An 18,762-nucleotide genomic window follows, 5' to 3' on the forward strand; every position below is an offset into this window, starting at 1 on the left:
TGCAAAGCTGCATTTCATTCTGTTGTGCATCTGTTTCATTGTTTGATGAACAGGTTATATTGTGGTATGTCATGATACATTCTGGTAGCTGGTAGACAGAGATTCACCCTGGATCTCCTAATTATTTACCTACATATTGGATAGAAATGGCACTCTCCAGATTATAGGGGATACAAAGCTGACATATGCAGGTGGCTGGCAGGCTATATCAGGGGAAATATAGGACAAAATTGACAAACCCCAAAATGTCACCCAATGGCTTTTTGACTGGTTCATGCAGAATGCAGCGTGTCATTTATATTTCACACCCAATTAGATTTGGAGTGCGTTATTTACCTGTTCACCCTGACGCCCTCGCAATCCTGGTAAACCCTCAGATCCTGGTTTTCCCTTAAAAAATGAGACACAAAAATGTATTTAGATTGCAATCCTTTCAGAACATAGTTTTATTCATCACCATTTCATTTCACTACTAAGTACCAAAGGAAATGTTATATCTCCAAATTTATGAGCCTAGCAGTTTTTGTGGGTGATAATAATCAACAAATGTGTATCTATCTGATAAGCCACGAGGGTAGTTTTTAACTGAATTTAAATATAAAAGGGTTTACTTAATTTTGATACCAGCAGTGTCTGAGAATAGGAATAACACTTTGGTTAATATGAGCTTAATCAGAATATATATCAATCTTAAAATTGCTCAGCAGACTTTATGTTTAATAATTATGCTGGTTATATTTTATCACAGCCATTTACTGCATTGGACCCACTGAAAACTATGAAGTCTCAAGTTAATTCTGAACTAAGTCATTTGATAGTGCTAATGAGAAAAAGCTTCATTAGAATCAGATTCAAGGACACTGACAGCCCTCTGGTACCTCAGCCATTCTACATGTGTCAGCCTCATATTGAGGTTGGTCAGGCTATAGTCCATGGAAGAGCTCACTGGTGAGCATAATTCTCCTCTTCCTTTCACCTGTTTACATTCACCTCCCAGCAGGAACAATGGTAAACCATAGCAACAAGAGGTGAGAATAACATTTGTCCTCTGTAATCCAGGGACAACTGTACAAACCAATCGCTGGCTGATATCAGCTAGATCAGCTTGGACAGAATCCAAGCCAGGGTCCACTTTATACAGGCCCCTGGTATTAACCAGAACATCAAGGAATCATGCACACTGCAATTAAACTGTAGCTAATATTAGAGATACATGCTGCTGCTTTTTCAAGCTTGGTTCTTAAGTAAGCAGCAAAAGTAAAACTAATCACTAAACTACATAAAGCTCATTTTAGCAATAAACAATATTTAAATGTTCTTCCATGTACCTTCTTCCCCTGATCCCCAAGTGGCCCAGAAAGTCCAGGATCTCCCATTAATCCCTTCAACAAAAGAGAAATTTTAGCTGTGGTAATGTTAAGTGGTAATTCTTGACAGTTCAAGCAGCATGTTGAATAGGTAAATGGTACAATTACCTTTTGTCCTTTCAGGCCAGGAACTCCATTTTCTCCGCTTAGTCCTTGAATTCCCTGTGGGATAATACAATACTGAATTCGAATATTCACAGTCATCTTGCACTTTCCCCCCTGAAGGTTAATCTTTAATGTTCTTCTTCTTCAAAAAAATCCTAAATTATTTTATCATGAGTCTTATAACTCTGTGGGATAACATACTGGCTGAAGCACTTTCCGTGTCTGAAATAGATCTAGGGATTGAGACGATGTTTGGAATTGTATACACAAAGTTTAAATGATATATCAATCAACAGCATGGGATAACTTGAATCACACTGCAACCTTTATTAGTGTGTGCAGGTAGGGGGAGATGACAAAGGTTTTTCTTTGTAATATGTGTAGCAGAATCAAAAATGTGTTTCTAATGTGTTTCCAATTATGCTGGTCATTACAGCAGAAATCTTCTCCAATGGATGCAGTAGAGAGGGCATTTAATTTGTTCTCAGAATACTTTTGTAATGAGTGATCCAAGAGCAACTCACACTTAAACTTTTATTTAACTTAAAACTTGACTTTGTTGCATGATATGGGGAATTGATTACAAAAGTTGGGAGGTTATGCTTCAGTTGTACAGTCATATCCCCCATTTCACAAGAGTGAGATAACCCAACCTAATTACACAGCCTAGAAATTATAAAATTGTGGCTCAGCAGTAGAGTGCTAAACTCATATTTTTAATTTGGATGGCATAGAAACTGGTCAAAATATATTCCCCCTAGGTAAGGGATATGGAGCTTGTGTGAGCAAATGGATTTCAGGTCCAAGCAATGTGATTAATTGAATGAGTGATCAGGCTCAATGGGCCTTCTTCAGTTCCAATATTTACCAGTCTCATACAGAGCAGAATGTAAATGACAAAATCAGTGGGCTGCATTATCTTTTATTGGCTGGCTTGTTAAAAAAATGACTTGCTGATTATTGATACTTTTCTAATTGACATTAGGCTGAGGCTGAAGTCAGAGTATTAGGTACACAGGTTTAGCTGTTAATGTAACATATACCATGAGTGTGTTCATGGTCCCACACCTATTTGGGACATAGTCTTTCCAATATTTGTGTCAGTATTGATGGGGAAATATTACTTTGTATCAAAGTCTGACAACTTCGTATAGGGGTAATTTGTTTGTCCTTACTTCACCTAGGCAAAGTGCAGAGGGGAACATGGAATTAATGGAAGCTTGCAGATTCTGTAAGGGATGGTGATCCTCTCCCCTAAATCTTCCTTTCTGCTATTCTCAGCATTATAAATGTACAACTTACAGGAGGTCCAATTGATCCTGGTGGCCCCGTGGGTCCTGTTTTACCACTTGTGCCCTAAAATAGAGAAATTTTAAAACCAGAGTTTTCTTTAATCGGCCAAAGACAAGGATGGTTCATTTGCTTTGCACAATGCATGTGCAGTGAAGCTCTAACTGATGGAGCTCTGATAAAGTAAAACCATTGAATGAATAAATTAATTCATTTCCATTCATCTGGATAAAAGAGATCATTGTTAAAATCACACTGGAAGCACTGGTAAATTAGTTTCTATACACATTCTCTCATCCTTCTCTTCAATGGCTTTCCATGGCCCTCTCTTTATAACCTCCTGCAGCCTTCTCTTTAAGCTGTATTACCCAAATAAATACACAGCATACTGCGCAGTAAAACAGGCTGCACACAGCCCACGTTCCCTTTAACATGTGCGCAAGCGAGGTTGTGTAGCAATCTTAAAGGGACCTGCACAATGCAACAAACAGGCTGTGCACAACTAAGAAAAATTAGAGGGAACATTGCTTACAACCTTTGAGATCTCTGTGTTCCTCCAATGCTGATCTTTTGTGCATCCCAGATTTTCATCAATCCTCTATTGTTGGCCGTGCCTTCAGCTGCCAAGGCTCTCAGCTTTGGAATTACCTCCCTCAACCTTCGCCCCTCTATAAGACACTCCTTAAAATCTATCTCTTTGATGAAGCTTTTGCATGGTCAATTGTCCTAATATCTCCTAATGCCAAGGAGGCATATTTTGTTTGATAGCATTCCTGTAAAGCACTATGGGACATTTTATTATGTTGAAGAGGCCATAATCAAAGTTATTGTATCTGTATTGAACTGACTGAAGAAAACTCTCTTACTTCAAAATGTTGCTAATGTGATCTGTGCATAGCGACACTCTGAGAATGCATCCTCCGGGCCACTCTTCTGAAATCTTCAGTCCCTGTCCACAAGGCTTTTGATCACTGAATGCTTGAGGCTAAATTGTTGACTCATGTCCAGGATTCCAACTGGGCGAAGGCAGAACACAAGAGAGGCCCTGTGTCCCTCATCTGTGTTATATATGGGTGGGTGTACTCTGGCCTGAAGGGACCTGCTCCCAGAAGGTGTGAAGGAAGAGGAGCTTTCAGCCTCTGCTTGCCCTAAATTTTCTAAAAGATTGATTGGAGAGAACAGAGCAGGGTGCAAGTCTAGGCCTTTATGTTTGTTCTTTTACTGTCTGTCTGCCCATCTGAGCCATTTCTTTAATTGAAACCCATTTTAGCCTTGAAGCCATTATAATTAACAGATGGACCAAACAAAGCAAAATGTTGTGGGATAATATTAAAAAACACAAGAAAAGAAAGCATGAGTGAAAAATGGAAAACCCAATAAAAATTGCATCAGATGGCAGGAGCCAGGCCTGCTGCCCTGACAAGAGTTTGGAGGCAGCCACAGGGGCGGCTGAGATAGGCTATTGAAAAAGCCCACCTTGGTACTCTGGGACTTCGCCCCAGCTGTAATAAAAATAGTAAAGCCCTCTAGCCCTCCCACCACACATATTCCCCATTCCCTACCAAAGTCATCTCATGCCCCCCACCAACCCCAAGGCTCCTCATGCTCTCTGTTCCAAGCTATTCCCCCCTCCCCCCACCCAACACCCATGGCCGCTCTTAACCTCCATGCCAAGCTATGTCTCTCCACTCATCTCACCATAGCCTCTCATACTTTCCATGGCAAGCTATGCCCCTCCACCTAGCTCTCCCCATGCCAAGCTATGGCACTTCCAAGCTCATTTGCCAACTATATGCTCTGTATGGAACCAATTAACCCCACAGTGCCAGTAGGATGTGCAAAAAACTTTAAAAAGCATTCATTCATAAATTTTCCCTTTCTTAAAAAAAATTAATTCACCACAGCCCAATAGAAGTGTCAATCAGCCAGACCATTTAAAGTTTCAATAGCTGAAACTGCAAGCACTTAAAACCTCTGTATCCTGTGTAAATAAACACTGTGCAATTGACAGAATAGATCAGAGAACCAAAGCTGTCAATCAAGCAATGTTTTCTCTGGGGTGCAGCTGTTTCAACACTCCAATGGATATCTGGGCTGTAAGCCAAGACTCATTAAGCATCCTTGGCTGAGAGCCCAGACATCCATTGGAGCATTGAAACATCTGTGCCCTAGGGGAAAAATGCTTGGTTGACAGCTCTGGCTCACTGATCTATTCCTTCAATTGCACAATGTTTATTTACACAAGAAAATTAGGTTTCAAGTGCTTGTAGTTTCAGCTATTGATACTTTAAAGAAACTGGATGATTGACACTTTTACTTGGCCACAATGAAAGGAGTTTCTTTTAAGAAACTGTGAACCTATCAATGAATGACTGTGATTTTAAAGCTTTTTTTTTAGATATCCTATTGTCACTACTGGGTTCTATACAGAGTTTATAGTGGGTGAATGGGAATGAAGGAGCCATAGCTTGGCATGGAGGGTATAAATGGGGCCATGGGGGATGGGTGGAGGGGCATAACTTGGGATGGAGCATTTGAGGAGCCATGATGGGTAGGTAGAGCTTTATAGCTGGGCATTGAGGGCATGAAGAGCCATGGGGGTTGGGTGTGGGGGCGGATGATAGCTTGGCATGGGGGGGGGCCTTTCAAAAGGACCCCTCATCCAGAAAATGGTTTATGACACCTCTGAGGTGCTGTGAACCATGAGGCCTTTGAAAGCTGGCTTACTCCATGACAATTACGGAGAACTAGGACATGCCTGTCCCCATGACCGAACCAGCCTGTACCCTTAACCTGTATTGGTGAAAACTGGGGGCATCAGCAATGCAGTCAGGAATCCTGGAAACCGATCCCGGCTGCCAATTTCTCACCTCCACGGAGTCTCCCCGACTCCACGAAAATCCAACCCAATATCTGGGTATTCATTCATGTGCCACAGGATTACAAACATAAAAACAGTTCTATGAATTATTTTTAATTATGGGTATTTTTGAAAACAGAGATATCTACTTCATGAAAATGGTGCTCCTAAATAAATAACCCGTTACAAAGGACCAAATTCACCTTTAAACCTTTCTTCCCTCTTAGTCCTCTTGATCCTGCTTTTCCTCTCCTCCCCTAAAATACAGAAGAGAATATTCCTAGAATATGAAATGCCATCATTTTATAACATTCTTAAACAAGGGAATTGTAAACTGTTTATAAGTGGAAGCAATTTTCAAATGCTTTTGGGTACATACCACCCTTCCTGGTTTTCCTGGGTTTCCTGGGTTTCCATCAATCCCATTGTCACCCTTAAAATAAAAATATAAATAACTCAAGTTAACTCCAGTTGCTGATGTGAGATGTTAAGTTTTGATGTCTGTATTCGTTATATAAATGTATTTTTTTTTACTTGCAGTATTTAAACAATACACATTAAGGTCAGAAAATCTATTTACCACATTTTTGTAGTGCATGGATTAGGCAGTCTTTTTCATTGGTGGAATGGACAGCACATCACACCTTCTTCTCCCCCAGATCTCTCACAACCTGTGTAAATGCTCAGTCAAGAGGAGGCACATATGTAGTGGGGTGAGATATCCAAGTTCCTCATTTCCTTGGGGTTTTTGGAACAGTGGGGCTGTTGTTGGGTGGAGGTGGCAGAAGCGGTGGTGGAAACCGTTTACATCAGGCCAGAGTCCCGTTTGGAATGTACTAGCTTTTCCTCGAGGGGGGTCTGCATGGCAGGCTATTCTTTTCTGCTGCTGTGAGAAATGGAGGCCAGGCTGGCAGGATGACACCGTTCTGTGGAATTGCTGCCAGTTCCTTTTCTGCTGCAGGCAGCCATTACCTGTCAAGGTGACCCACCAATCTGGCAGAGGCCAATTTCCTTAGGGCAGCCAATGGCCTTCTTGAAAAATCTTTGCATTCACAAGATATTGAGCATGACCTGTCAGTCCTTGGGCTCAAGGACTGGTCTGCATTACTTTTTTCTGTCCTTCCTAGTGGTTGCCTCAGCTGTGCAATTCTGGCACAGGAAAGCTGCTCATGTTACTCATATATTCTGATTGTGCGGTCAAGATAGGTCAAGGTGCGCTCGAGGTCAATGCATGACAATTGCGTCCGTACCATGAATACAGTGGAGGAGTGGGATCACAGAATTTCTGAGCCACTGTTTCCAGCCCTTCCCTTTGCCAAAGCGAAAGAATTGGCAATTACCAGAAGCTGTACCTAGAGGCTTAGTCCAACCACCGTTGATATAGCTGTGGCTCACTTGGTAGAACCCTTAGTCACAAGGTTCTGTGTTCATCTCCTTCAGGTTTTGAAGTACAAAGATCAAATCTGACATTCCAGTGCAGCACTGAGGAAATGCTGCACTGTCGGAACTGTTGTCTTTCAGATGAGGCATTAAAGCGAGGCCCCATCTGCCTGCTCGGCTTAACGTCAAAGATCTGAAGACACTATTTTGAAGAAGAGCAGGGGAGTTCTCCCCAGTGTCCTGGCCAATATTCATCCCTCAATCAACATTATGAAAAACAGAATATGTGGTCATAATCACATTGTTGCTTCTGGGAGTTTGTTGCCACTTTTCCTACATTACAACAGTGATTACACTTCAATAAACACTTCATTGGCTGTAAAGTGCATTGAGATGTCCAGTGGTAATGAAAAGAGCTATGTAAATGCAAGTCTTTCTTTTAATTTAGCTGTGACACATTTAAATAGACTTAACATTGGGAAGTTGTATCATCTTAACCAGGAGCACATCGAGTTTTGTAGGGTACATATGTGTGAGTGTATAAGGAGTTTGCCTTTTTCGCCTTTGCTGAATTCATCCTTCAAAAGCACTATCAGGTGAAAAACTGAAAATCCCACAACTTATGATGAACATTGAAATAAAACAAAGTAATGTGAGCTGCTCAATAACTGATCAGTGAAATTTAGAGGACTCTACCTTTGGATTACCTCAGATTTAATTACATTCCTTTCATAGTGTTTAATTTTAATAGAGCATTTGGTGCTCTGCCATCTGGCGAGGCCATGCAGGGGTTATCCCACAGGTGACAGATCTTTAGTGGAAATTCTATAAATTATGAAGCATATAGAAAGCACAGACTTTTATGAGTCTTGTGCCGAAAAATACATTGTAGTGAATGTGAAACTGAATCAGCACCAACTCTTGTAAAGTTGCTCATTCCTTTGTCAATTCACTGGCATATGAAAGAACTGTGAGAAGATAATACTGCCTCAAAAGTCTTGTTAAAATGGAAGGCCTTCATTTTCAGGCACTGATTAATGTACTCAAGTGTTCAACTGAGCATTCACCTTTACTCCTTTGATTCCCATTCTGCCTTCAGAGCCTTGTTGACCTCTTGGACCCTAAAAATGCAAACATTTCACATGAACCATTTAAAATATTATAGAGCAGTGGTTACGTGTCTTTCTATTTTACTTTCCAAACAGTAATATTTACCATTCTGCCTGGTTGGCCAACTCCACCCTGAGGTCCTTGCTCTCCAAGAGGACCCTAATATTAAAGTGATACATTTCCAAATGTAAATTCATAATAAAGGGAGGAGCGTTATTGAAAAATAAAATGTAAACACATTTAAGTCATGAGGAGATGTCACCTTATTCGCCCCCACCCCCGTTCAGCAATCCATAGGTCAAGAATTTTAACATTGTTACCAACCTCCATTCCTGGTTTCCCTACTGGGCCTGTTTCTCCAGTTGGTCCATCTGGTCCCTGAAAAGATGCATTCCATTATTTAAGTGTGGTAGATTTTGATGCTTGAGTCATTGGAACTAAGTTAACAATATCATTTAAGGGGAAATTAGATTTAAAAAGTGACGGAGAAAGAAATAGGAGGTTACGCTGATGGGGTTAGATGAAGAGGGTCAGGAGGAGACACCCCATGGATCATAAAAATCAGCATGGAACAGTTGGGCTGAATGGTCTCTTTTTGTGCTGTACATTCTATATAATTCTGCACAATTATATTTGCTTAAGGAACAGAATACAATGCAAAATACTGTTCTTTACAAACTATTTAGTATCAAATTGATTGCATATGTGTTCAAAGGGATTGAACACGCCAGAATTAATTTTGTAGCCAATCATGCTCTTAGAAGACTTCCCAAGTCTATAGATACACAAGGCAGACAAAGCAAATCCTTATACCTGCTTTCGGTAGCTTGTTTTCCTTGAACAGGTTGCTTGTTTGAAAGCAGAGGCTATAGCTTGAGGGGCGCAAATCCCCATCAAGTCTTGCTGACCAGGAACCTCTTCCACTTTTACCACCTGCCATAGGTATGTTGGAAGGATTTGTAGGTTGGTCATGTTATGAATGTACCTTCTGTGTGGCCATCAAGTCCAGGACTGGGACCTGAACCTGGAAATTGTGGCTCAGAGACAGAGATCTACCCACTGCACAACAAAACCTCCCCCCAGTTATGTTCTTCACTCAAGCGAGTAAACATTATTCAGCAGAGGTGTACCATAAAATAACTGCGTTGATTCTGAAAAATTGCTGCTGTTAGCTTAGTTTAGGAAGAATGTCAAAAGCCATGGAGAAGGTATGGAAGAGATTTACTGAGACAGATGAAGGATGAGGCCTTAGGTATGAGGAGGGACTCGAAAAGTTGGTCCTGTTTCAGTAAAAAAAAATAAATTTAGGAGGAGAAGTAACAGATGTATTCAACATTGAGAAGAGTTGACAAAGCAAATCCTGAAAAGCTATTTTAACCAGTTCAGTAACTAGAGTGCATCATTTTAAGACATGGTTAAAAAATTGAAGGGAATTTTAAGAGTTTTTTTTTCTCTCATAGTTTGTGGGAAATTGTAACCCTAGCATCTGGGTGGATTTGGGTCAGGTTTGGAAGGTTAAAGAATTATAAATCCTGAACCCTGACCCCAACTCATCCACTTGGTTTAAACAGACATGTGATGGGGGTGGCAGGAGGACAGGAAATCAAACTGCTCCTAGGAGGCATGTTGGATGTTTGAATATTATAATAAGGCTGGAAGCCTCATATTTCTACACCAGTTTAACAGTAGCACTGGCCTGCTAGACTTCCTGAACCTCAGGAAACCTGGCAGCTACAGGAAAGTGAGAACTTTTGGATCCAGGAGGTAAGTGCCTTTCTATTTACCTATTGAACCTAAAGTGATTGTCCCTCCAAACCCCCCTGTTATTGACAACCACACCCCCCGACCCCGACCCTTACAATCTCACATCCTGTAAGGATTGACTAGCCTGAACCCGAGGCCTCCGACCTCCCCTCCAAAGTCCCCTGACCTCCCACCCCATTGAGGCATCCAACCTCCCTCTCCCTGCTTCAAGGCCTCTGATCTCCCTCATCCTAACCCTGCCAACAAACCCACCATCCCCACTGGTCTGTCAGCTCCTTCACACCTCCCTGGAAGCTTCTGAACACAGTCCCCCCTTAAGGCCCCCTATTCTCACCAAACCCATGCTTTGGCCTCTAACTTTCACTGTTGCCTCCACCCCACCCAAGGCCTCCAGCTTCCCACCCTTCTGAGGCTTCTAACCTCTCCTTCACCCAAGGTCACTGATCACCCGCCCACCCCACCGAGACTTCCGACCTTTCCTTCAATTTCCATGAATTGTCCTGTCCCCGAAGCCCTCAATCACCGCCCTCACCCGCCACCAGGTCAAGAGTCAGGCGTACCTGGTCCAGCAGTCTCTTCTCCAGCATTCCCCAACTGACTGGACGCCAAGTCCGTCAATCAATTTGGCTTCCGAGAGGGGAGCCTGTCACTGACATCACACCCACAGTATGGAGTTAAAACTCCACAAGGTGCGGAGAAAGGCCCACTTCCAGGTATCCTGCGTGATATTGGGACCCCTCTGCTCCTAGCAAGTCAAAAAGTTAAAATTTCCCCTTATTTTCTAGAAGTCATGTACTCGTAACTGATGCTGAAAAAAATTATGCCAGAGGTTAAGACAAATCTTTCAAATCTTAGGCTTCTAAAAGAATGAAACTAGTTTTCAGCCTAAGGCCAATTTTTAAAAATAACGTACCAGCCTCCAAACTGAATGACTGGGCCAGAAAGCAGACTAAACCAGTGTTCATAATATTAGACCAATAGTTTTCAACCTTCTTTGGTTAAGGGACACAATAACATATTGTAAAATTCTGTGGAAACTCCACTCCTTCCACCGCATACACAATCTAAGACAATTTAAAAAAAAAATCATTCATGGGATGTGGGTGTCACTGGCTAGGCCAACATTTGTTGTCCACCCCTAATTGCCCTTGTTTGGAGGACATTTAAGAGCCAACCAAATTGCTGTGGGGCTGGAGCCATATGTAGGCCAGACCAGGTAAGGACAGCAGATTTCCTTCCCTAAAGGACATTAGTGAACCAGGTGGTTTTTAACAATAGTTTCATAGTCATCATTAGATTTTTAGTTCCAGATTTTTATTGAGTTCAAATTTCACCATCTGCCTCCCCTAAAAATGAAAACAAAGCAAAGGACTATTGAATGAATGAATATATTTATTTAAGTGTAAGAACACTATGGCCAGAATTTTTCTATTGGCAAGCTAGGGGTGGGACCCGCTCAGTGATGTGGGAAGACGTCAGGTGGAACCCCAACGTCATCCCGCCCCAGCGAAATCAGCCAATTGAGGCCATTGACAGGGTAGTTAACCCAATTAAAGGCCCTGCCCGTCCAACCTTAAGGCTGGCGGGCAGGCCAGGCGCCCCAAAGGGATTTTGAGAAAACATGAAACCTCATCCACCGGTGGGATGAGGTTTCATGTCTGTTTTTAAAAAGTTTAATAAAATTTAGTCATATTTATTAACATGTTCCATCTCGTGTGACATTATCACATGAGGGGGATATGTTAATAATTTTTTTATTTTTCTATTTTTGATGTTTATAAAGCTTTCACCAATCTCCCTGAGACAGGGAATCCCTCCACTCCCACCGCACAGGAAGCACATGGCGCTTCCCGTCTGGCGGTCCACCCACTCAAAATGGCGGCGGGGCCTGTTTCGGCGGTGGCGATCGGCTGCCCACCCACGGCCAAGTTGGTCGGGCCTGCCCGCCCATCAAGGGCAAAATCTTGAAAAATCGAAAACTTTCACAATTTTCAAATGACCTGAAAATTGTAAGGGACGCTTTGGGGATGCTCAGTGAACTCTTGGGTTCTGGGAAACACTGGTGGAAAAACACCTGTATTAGACAGAAATAAAGTTAAATTGAAACAAATAAAATGGGACAAAGAAACTAAACACAGAGGATGTGAGACTATGGGGAAAGAGAGATTACAGGATGAGCAGAAATAAAGCATTTGCACTTTATTTATAAATTTATAGACATGAGGCAGTATTTTCCGCTCCCATTTGCAGCGGGTGTCTTTGGCGTGTGAGCATTAGATGGCCCTCATCACATTTCCTGGTGACATAAATCTAGGACGCGACTGTCCCCTCTCCTCGTCAGTGGTAGGCTGCGTTTTTCACCTCCCAACGTTGGGACTTTAATTTTAATGCATTTGCATCTCATTATTGCGCCCGCACTCCAGAATCATCCCCCAACATCAAATTTAATTCCCACATCGGCGTGACTTCAGAAGGGCATGATTTACGACTGCCTTTAAAAGGTGTGCACCTGGCAACCTGAACGATGAGGGGTCTCGGAGGTGAGTGCATACAACCTTGCTCAGCGCTCACAAGGATTGCCCGTGGCACATCAAGGAAGAGGTGCCGTGTATTCGGGGGTGCACAGACAAGTCACTTTTTCCCGGCTGGCTTTCAGCGCGGTGCTGGGGCAAGGGCTCCGGTGCAGAGGGGGCTGAGGGTGGGGGGCAAGGTGGCACAGACTGATGGAAGTACACAAGCACATCTTGGGCAATGGGTGCGGGGGGGTGAGGGGGTGAGGGTGTGAGGGTGAGGGAAGCGGCCACGCACTTGGAAAAGCTTGCTAAAAGTGAGCATTCTCCTGCATGCTGAGACCCATTTATCAGCAGCTCCATTGACATGCTTGGGGTCGGGCCTCTGAAGCTTTTCTGCCCACTCAAGCAACATATGAGCATGAATGTGCCACCAAATGCTCCAGAACTTTTCATCCCTCAGGCGCAGACTGCAAATTAATGTGCTTTTCAGGGGGCTGCAGAACAATTGGACAACTGGGCAAGTTATAGAAACCCCTTACGAAAGGGTGGGCATGGACCAGTTACTGACGGAGGTGCTCACAGCCCCTTGCAATATATTTATTCAGGTTTGGACCAGTAACCCTCATGGTTCAAGCTAACAGTGAACACTTGCAGTGCAGGTCAAAATAATGCCTGTGCCTGAGCTGACAGCACGGCATGCACTCGAGTGGCCGAAGATGCCGCCAATCGGTTAAGTGGAGTGGGGCGGAGGTGGGTGGGGCTTTGGACAGCTATGAAGCGCACTAAACACTGGCCAACCAAGCGGTGGACAGCACTCTCCGGCATGGGTGAAGGGGCCTTGGGGTGTAGATGGAACTGGAAACTTAACAAAGAGAGGTCCTTAGAAAACATATGCTAACCCTCGGTCTCCCTCTTTGATCCGGCAGGATGAGAACATAAGGATCATGGATAAAAGCAAAATACTGCGGATTCTGGAAAACTGAAACAAAAACAAAAATAGCTAGAAAAACTCAGCAGGTCTGACAGCATCTGCAGAGAGGAATACAGTTAACATTTCGAGTCCATATGACTCTTTTGGATCATGGAGCCTGGTGATTTAGCGGTATGCCTCATGGCTTACAGGGAGCATAGAAGAAGAAGAAAAGTGCGGTGGAAGCACCTGGCAAATGAAGGAGCACCACCCTCAAGATGATGGGGAGGCAGGGCCTTCTCTGGACGCAGCTACATCCACAGCGAGCCATCACTCATAGGCACCTCGCTAGACCCAAGGTGTACAGACGGTGCTTGTCATTCCTGCAGATGTGCGAGAACCAGTGTCGCCAATGACTGTACAAGTCTAGGGAAATGGTCAGTCACATATGGCACCTTCTGCAGGATTTGGCACCACTGGGACATGGAGGGTATCCACTGCCAGTGGCCGTGAAAGTGACTGCGGCGCTCAATTTTTATGCCAGTGGCTCCTTCCAGGGCTCCACAGGTGACCCCTGTGGGGTCTCGCAACCCTCCATGCACAAGTGCATCCAGGAGGTCATGGATGGAACTTTATGCATTTTGACTGGGATGAGGCAAGCCAGGAAACAAAACCACTGGGATTTGTGCAGGTTTCTGGTTCTCCACAGGTGCAGGGTGCCATCGACTGCGCTCACGTGATGCTTAGATCTCTGTCACAACAAACAGTCCAGTACATCAACCCCAAGGTCTTCCACTCGCTGAATGTTCAGCTAGTGTGTGATCACAAATACATCATGCAGGTCCACGGAAACTTCCATGACACCTACATCCTCAGCAGGTCTCAGATCCCTGACATCCTCCAGGGTCCACAGAGGCTGCAGGGTTGGCTCCTTGGGGACAAGGGCTACCTACAGGGCATGTGGCTGATGATGCCTGTGCGGCGGCCTCAGACTGCAGCAGAGTGACGGTATAATGAGGCTCATGTCACAGCCCGGACTTTGGTGGAACAAAAGATCGGCATCTTGAAAATGAGCTTCCAGTGACTGGCAGGTCTGGTGGAGCACTTCCGTACAGTCCCCACAGAGTGTCACGCATCATCCTAGCTTGCTGCACGCGACACAACATGGCACTGCAATGGGGGTGGTGGAGGGAAGGGTGGGCCTGGCTGAGGGGGAGGTGGAAGAGCTGCACGTCTCCTCTGATAAGGAGGATGTTGAAGGGGACGAGGCCATCGCACTGACTAGACGAGGTAGGCATGCTCGTGAGGCCCTAATACCTGCAATATTCTTAAAGGATGATGATGAATTGCAGTGAGGACACTCCTGACATCCTCACATTGCATCTGTGAATATCTGATACCTGTCTGGCTGATGGCAGCACACACACCCTCTATGATCGGGCTCATGTCATGGAGATGCAGCGGTGATACCTTAACACCTTAACAGCATCTGATCCTTTGTCAGCCTTTATCAACTGTCCCCTTCAGGAGCACAGCATCACTGGTCACAGATGCTGAAGAGATGGGGGGCCAGCCCCACCTTAAAGGTGCTGAGAGCACACAGAGAGAATGACGGAACTCTGTGACACATGCCCACTACATTCTGGCAGCAATGACCAGCACCATCGAGGTGCAGGCATCAGTAATGTTTCCAGGGAGTGTGAAGCCGGACCAACACTTAGCTCCAAGGATTACACACAGCACAGGGAAGGGGCCCTGGATTGATGCCTGCCTTCATCTTGTGCAGTAACAAAGGTTTCACATCTGAATGGCACAAACACTGCTCATCAGAACAAGGAGCCACAGACAAGGAGACATTTCTTGGGAGTTTATTTACAGTCATGAACATTATGGACAAGTGATTAACACCTGTGCCCATGCTGTGTAACTAACACTTCTTAACCTTCCTAACCCTGCCGCTATGTCTTGGTGCTCCCCCGACATCCACAGTGCAGGCGGAGGCAGCCTGCTGACTGTTATGCCCTGTGATGATCTTGACGGGCATCCTCTGGAGGGCCTAGAATGGAGGACCCTGGCCTGCATCCAGGGTCCTGCTGTGTGGCACTGGCACCCTCCTCAGCCTGTGGAGCTTGGAGCTGCTGGGGTCACAGGAAGAGGGGATTCAGATGGGCTGGTCACTCCCAGAGTCACCTGGGTGGATGGCCCCAGGGTGTGCACCTGCTGATCCTCCTCCCTATGGGCGCACGAGGGTCCCTGGCTGACTCCCCGAAAGGAAGGGGCAGCTCGAATGTGGTTGAGATGCCCCGCCCCCTCTCACGCTGACCCTGACGGATGCCTGCAAGTTCCTCGGCGATGAAGTGCAACTGCTGCAGCAGTGCAGGACCAATGTCCTGGACCAAGCTCTCCATAGCGGCCACCATCATACCAGTGTTAATCTCGGTGCGTTGGCATGCTGGCGCTGTCATCTCAGCCTGAAGGTGGACGGACTCCTCCATCATGCCTTGCAATCTGAGGAGTGCAGCGGACAACCCTTCCTGATGTTCCTGAGCTTGACTTTGCAGCTCCAGCAACTGAGGGAGAACCGAGTCCGGAGGCTCGTCATCTGATTTGGACTCAGCAGGTTCCTGGCCTCCAGCAATCCTCCGAGAGTCGGTACCCTTGGATTTCCCTGCCTCCGCCTGCTGTGGATCAGACAGTGCAGTTGTGCACACTAGAGTGTGACCAAGAGACTAATCTAGAACTAGGTCCCAACGAGTTGTGTGTCTCTGCGCTGGTGGAAGGCGTGGATGAATGCAGTGACGGATCTTCCATTGGTGTGTATCTGTTTTCAAAGGGTGTGAAGACCTTATGTTGGGCAATCCTCCCCCAGTATGGGATGTCTCCCTCTTGTTGTGGGCTAGCTTATCCCGCGTGGAGACAGATGGTGAGAGCAAGATGCCTGCCAGGCCAGATGAGAAGGCTGCCTGGCATGTGTAGAGCGTGAGTGGTGCCATGCATGGCATGAGGGCACGATGGGCAGGGGAGATGAGACAGTGAGTGGTGATGTTCCTTGAGCTGGCAGTGAATGCAAACCCTGTGGATGTGCGATGGGTTTGTGAGTGTGTGAGTTGAGAGTGATGAGAAGAATGACTTACCCTGGTGGAATGGAGAAAGATCATTTATCCTCTTGCGGCACTGGGTGGCTGTCCTCTTTTTGCGGATGTTGGCACTCACCACCACCGCCACTGCCACCACCTCCCATGCTAGATTGGCGAGCTTGGTGGCTGGTCTTCGCCCAGACAGAGGTAGGTGAGTTCACAGTGGACTTCCACTGTGTCCAGCAAGCACCCCAGAGAGGTGTCACTGAATTGTGGGGCTGTCTCCTTTGCTTTTGGGGTCATCTGTCACCTGGAGCAGTCCTAGTCTGCAGACATGAAGTAGGCTGCGCTTTAAATATGGCGCCCGGAGCAAGGAAGCATGGAGCTCACGGCATGGCTGGCCATCAGCAGTCCAGCGTGTTCCCCATGTATGCATTACTAATGAGGCGGATGCACCGGGAACAGACAATATGGCCCAAAAACCCGCCATTGCGGCCAGCGGGAAAAATGTCTTTTTTCACATCCCCCACCGCAGTTAGTGCAATTCAGGGAAAATTCTGCCCATGGAATTCCAGTAAGAAAAGTAGCCTGACAGTTGAATTGCTTTAATAGTGTAACTTCAAGCATGTGCAGTAAAGTCTCGAAAAATAGTTAACACAGGGATACTGAATTAGTCAGAACAAGACATTAGTCAGCACGCGACACTGAATTAAGCGGCACAGGTCAGCACTGGGGCACTGAAATAGTCAACACAAATACATTGGTATTTTCCTGGATTTGCTGGCAGTCTTAAGAATTAAAAGAATTGTGAATCCACATAATCCAATTAAACACCCAAAGAATGGAATTGCACTCCAGCAATATGTTAGTTTCACCAAAGTAATAAGGTCTGAAACCAAGCAAATGTTTTAAGTAAAAAAGGCCATCACTGCAATATTTTCCAAAAATGATTACACTCTGCCCTATAATAAAGCAAATAACTTACTGTGGGTCCTGGATCTCCCTCATGGCCTATTTCACCCTTCATTCCCTGAAGTCCAATTTCACCTTTGGGTCCTGGCAAACCTTTGGTTCCCAGAAGACCTGGTTGACCCTGCATCAGATAATTTTACTCAGCAGGCTTGTAAGAAATTGAAGTGAAGCAATTATTTTGCACAGTATATTAGCACAACATCCATTTCCCAGAGCGTTTTATGACTTCCAATTTGAACATAAGTGTATAATGATTCACATATTAACAATTAAGTCCAGACCAATACTCACATTCAGGTCATTGGGCCTGATTTTCAATTGCCTGTGAAGCAAGCTCGGGTACAAGCGTGCTTCGAAAATGCTGCTCCCAGATGACATGTCAGTCATCTGTCATGCTGCTATGTTCAATGTAGGTGTAGGGTGGGGAGCTGGCAACATGCTCGCATCCATTTAACTGCCTGTTATACTCCTTGAGGAGCTTGCTAACTGGTTAGGGAGCGCAAGACAGCAATTTTCATTTCGCAGATCAGGAAAAGCAAACAGTCCAGTGCATGGTGGTGCACAGCTGTCAGGAGCAATGCAGGGAGCCATTAAGTGATGTTTTCGTTGAAGTAAAAATATTGGAAAAAAATAGGGCTATTCACACAGTGTGGGTCTAGTGCCTTTTCACTGACTGTTTGCCTGCACTGAGAGTCTGCTGGTCCTCTGGTCTCCTGCCTGCTTCATTCTGGCAGGCAGTGGCAAGCCCAGTCATGGCCGCCGTCCGCCTCTGAGCATTGCACTCCAGAGTAAGTTCTCACCTCCTGGCAGTGCCAGTCACCACTAGCTGGGCGCAGGCCTCACCTCCGGCCCAATTAGGGGATCTGCATCTTAAAATAAGGTTGCATTAGCGGCACAGATGCGGTGAAGATGGGGATCCAAAAATGATCTGGATGTTGGGTTCCCAATGGCGGATTGAAATCCAAGTCCCAAATGTTTAAAAATTATGAGATCCATGTTAAATCACAAGTTTCACTTTAAAACAGGTGACTATGTAACCCAGAAGGAAAAAAAAAATAGTTCAGACCAGTACTCTTATTTTCCAGTGTTACTGATGTTCAGTTTTGAGGTATACAAGACCAGTTTGGACTAGTATTCTTATTTCCCAGTTTTTATTTTTTTTTTCTTCTGGGAATTGATCCTTTAATTGGTAAGAATGAAATAGTTTAACTCTGTTGCATAAAGCAATTAGAGAGTAGGATTTGGGCCTTGTTTTGCCTGCTGTATGGATACATTGGTCTCCAATTTTGGAGACCGACATCCTGCACCCAAGTACAGCTCAAAATCATCCAACTGGAAAATGGGTCGGGTCATTTTTCAGGGGTCTGGGGCAGTCACCCAAACAGACATTAGGCCCCTTGCTTATGATAATGAG

General features: G+C 44.9%; 1 long non-coding RNA gene across 1 annotated transcript; it reads right to left on the reverse strand.

Moving 5' to 3' along the window:
• Positions 1-350: 350 nt before the first annotated feature.
• Positions 351-1,531, reverse strand: LOC121280854. The gene is made up of 3 exons (XR_005943724.1): positions 1,476-1,531; positions 1,329-1,382; positions 351-390 (listed from the first exon to the last, which is right to left on the reverse strand). It is a non-coding gene; the product is annotated as an uncharacterized LOC121280854 (long non-coding RNA).
• Positions 1,532-18,762: the final 17,231 nt, after the last annotated feature.

Source organism: Carcharodon carcharias, chromosome 8 (genome assembly GCF_017639515.1).
Source record: "Carcharodon carcharias isolate sCarCar2 chromosome 8, sCarCar2.pri, whole genome shotgun sequence".
NCBI classification, from domain to species: domain Eukaryota; kingdom Metazoa; phylum Chordata; class Chondrichthyes; order Lamniformes; family Lamnidae; genus Carcharodon; species Carcharodon carcharias.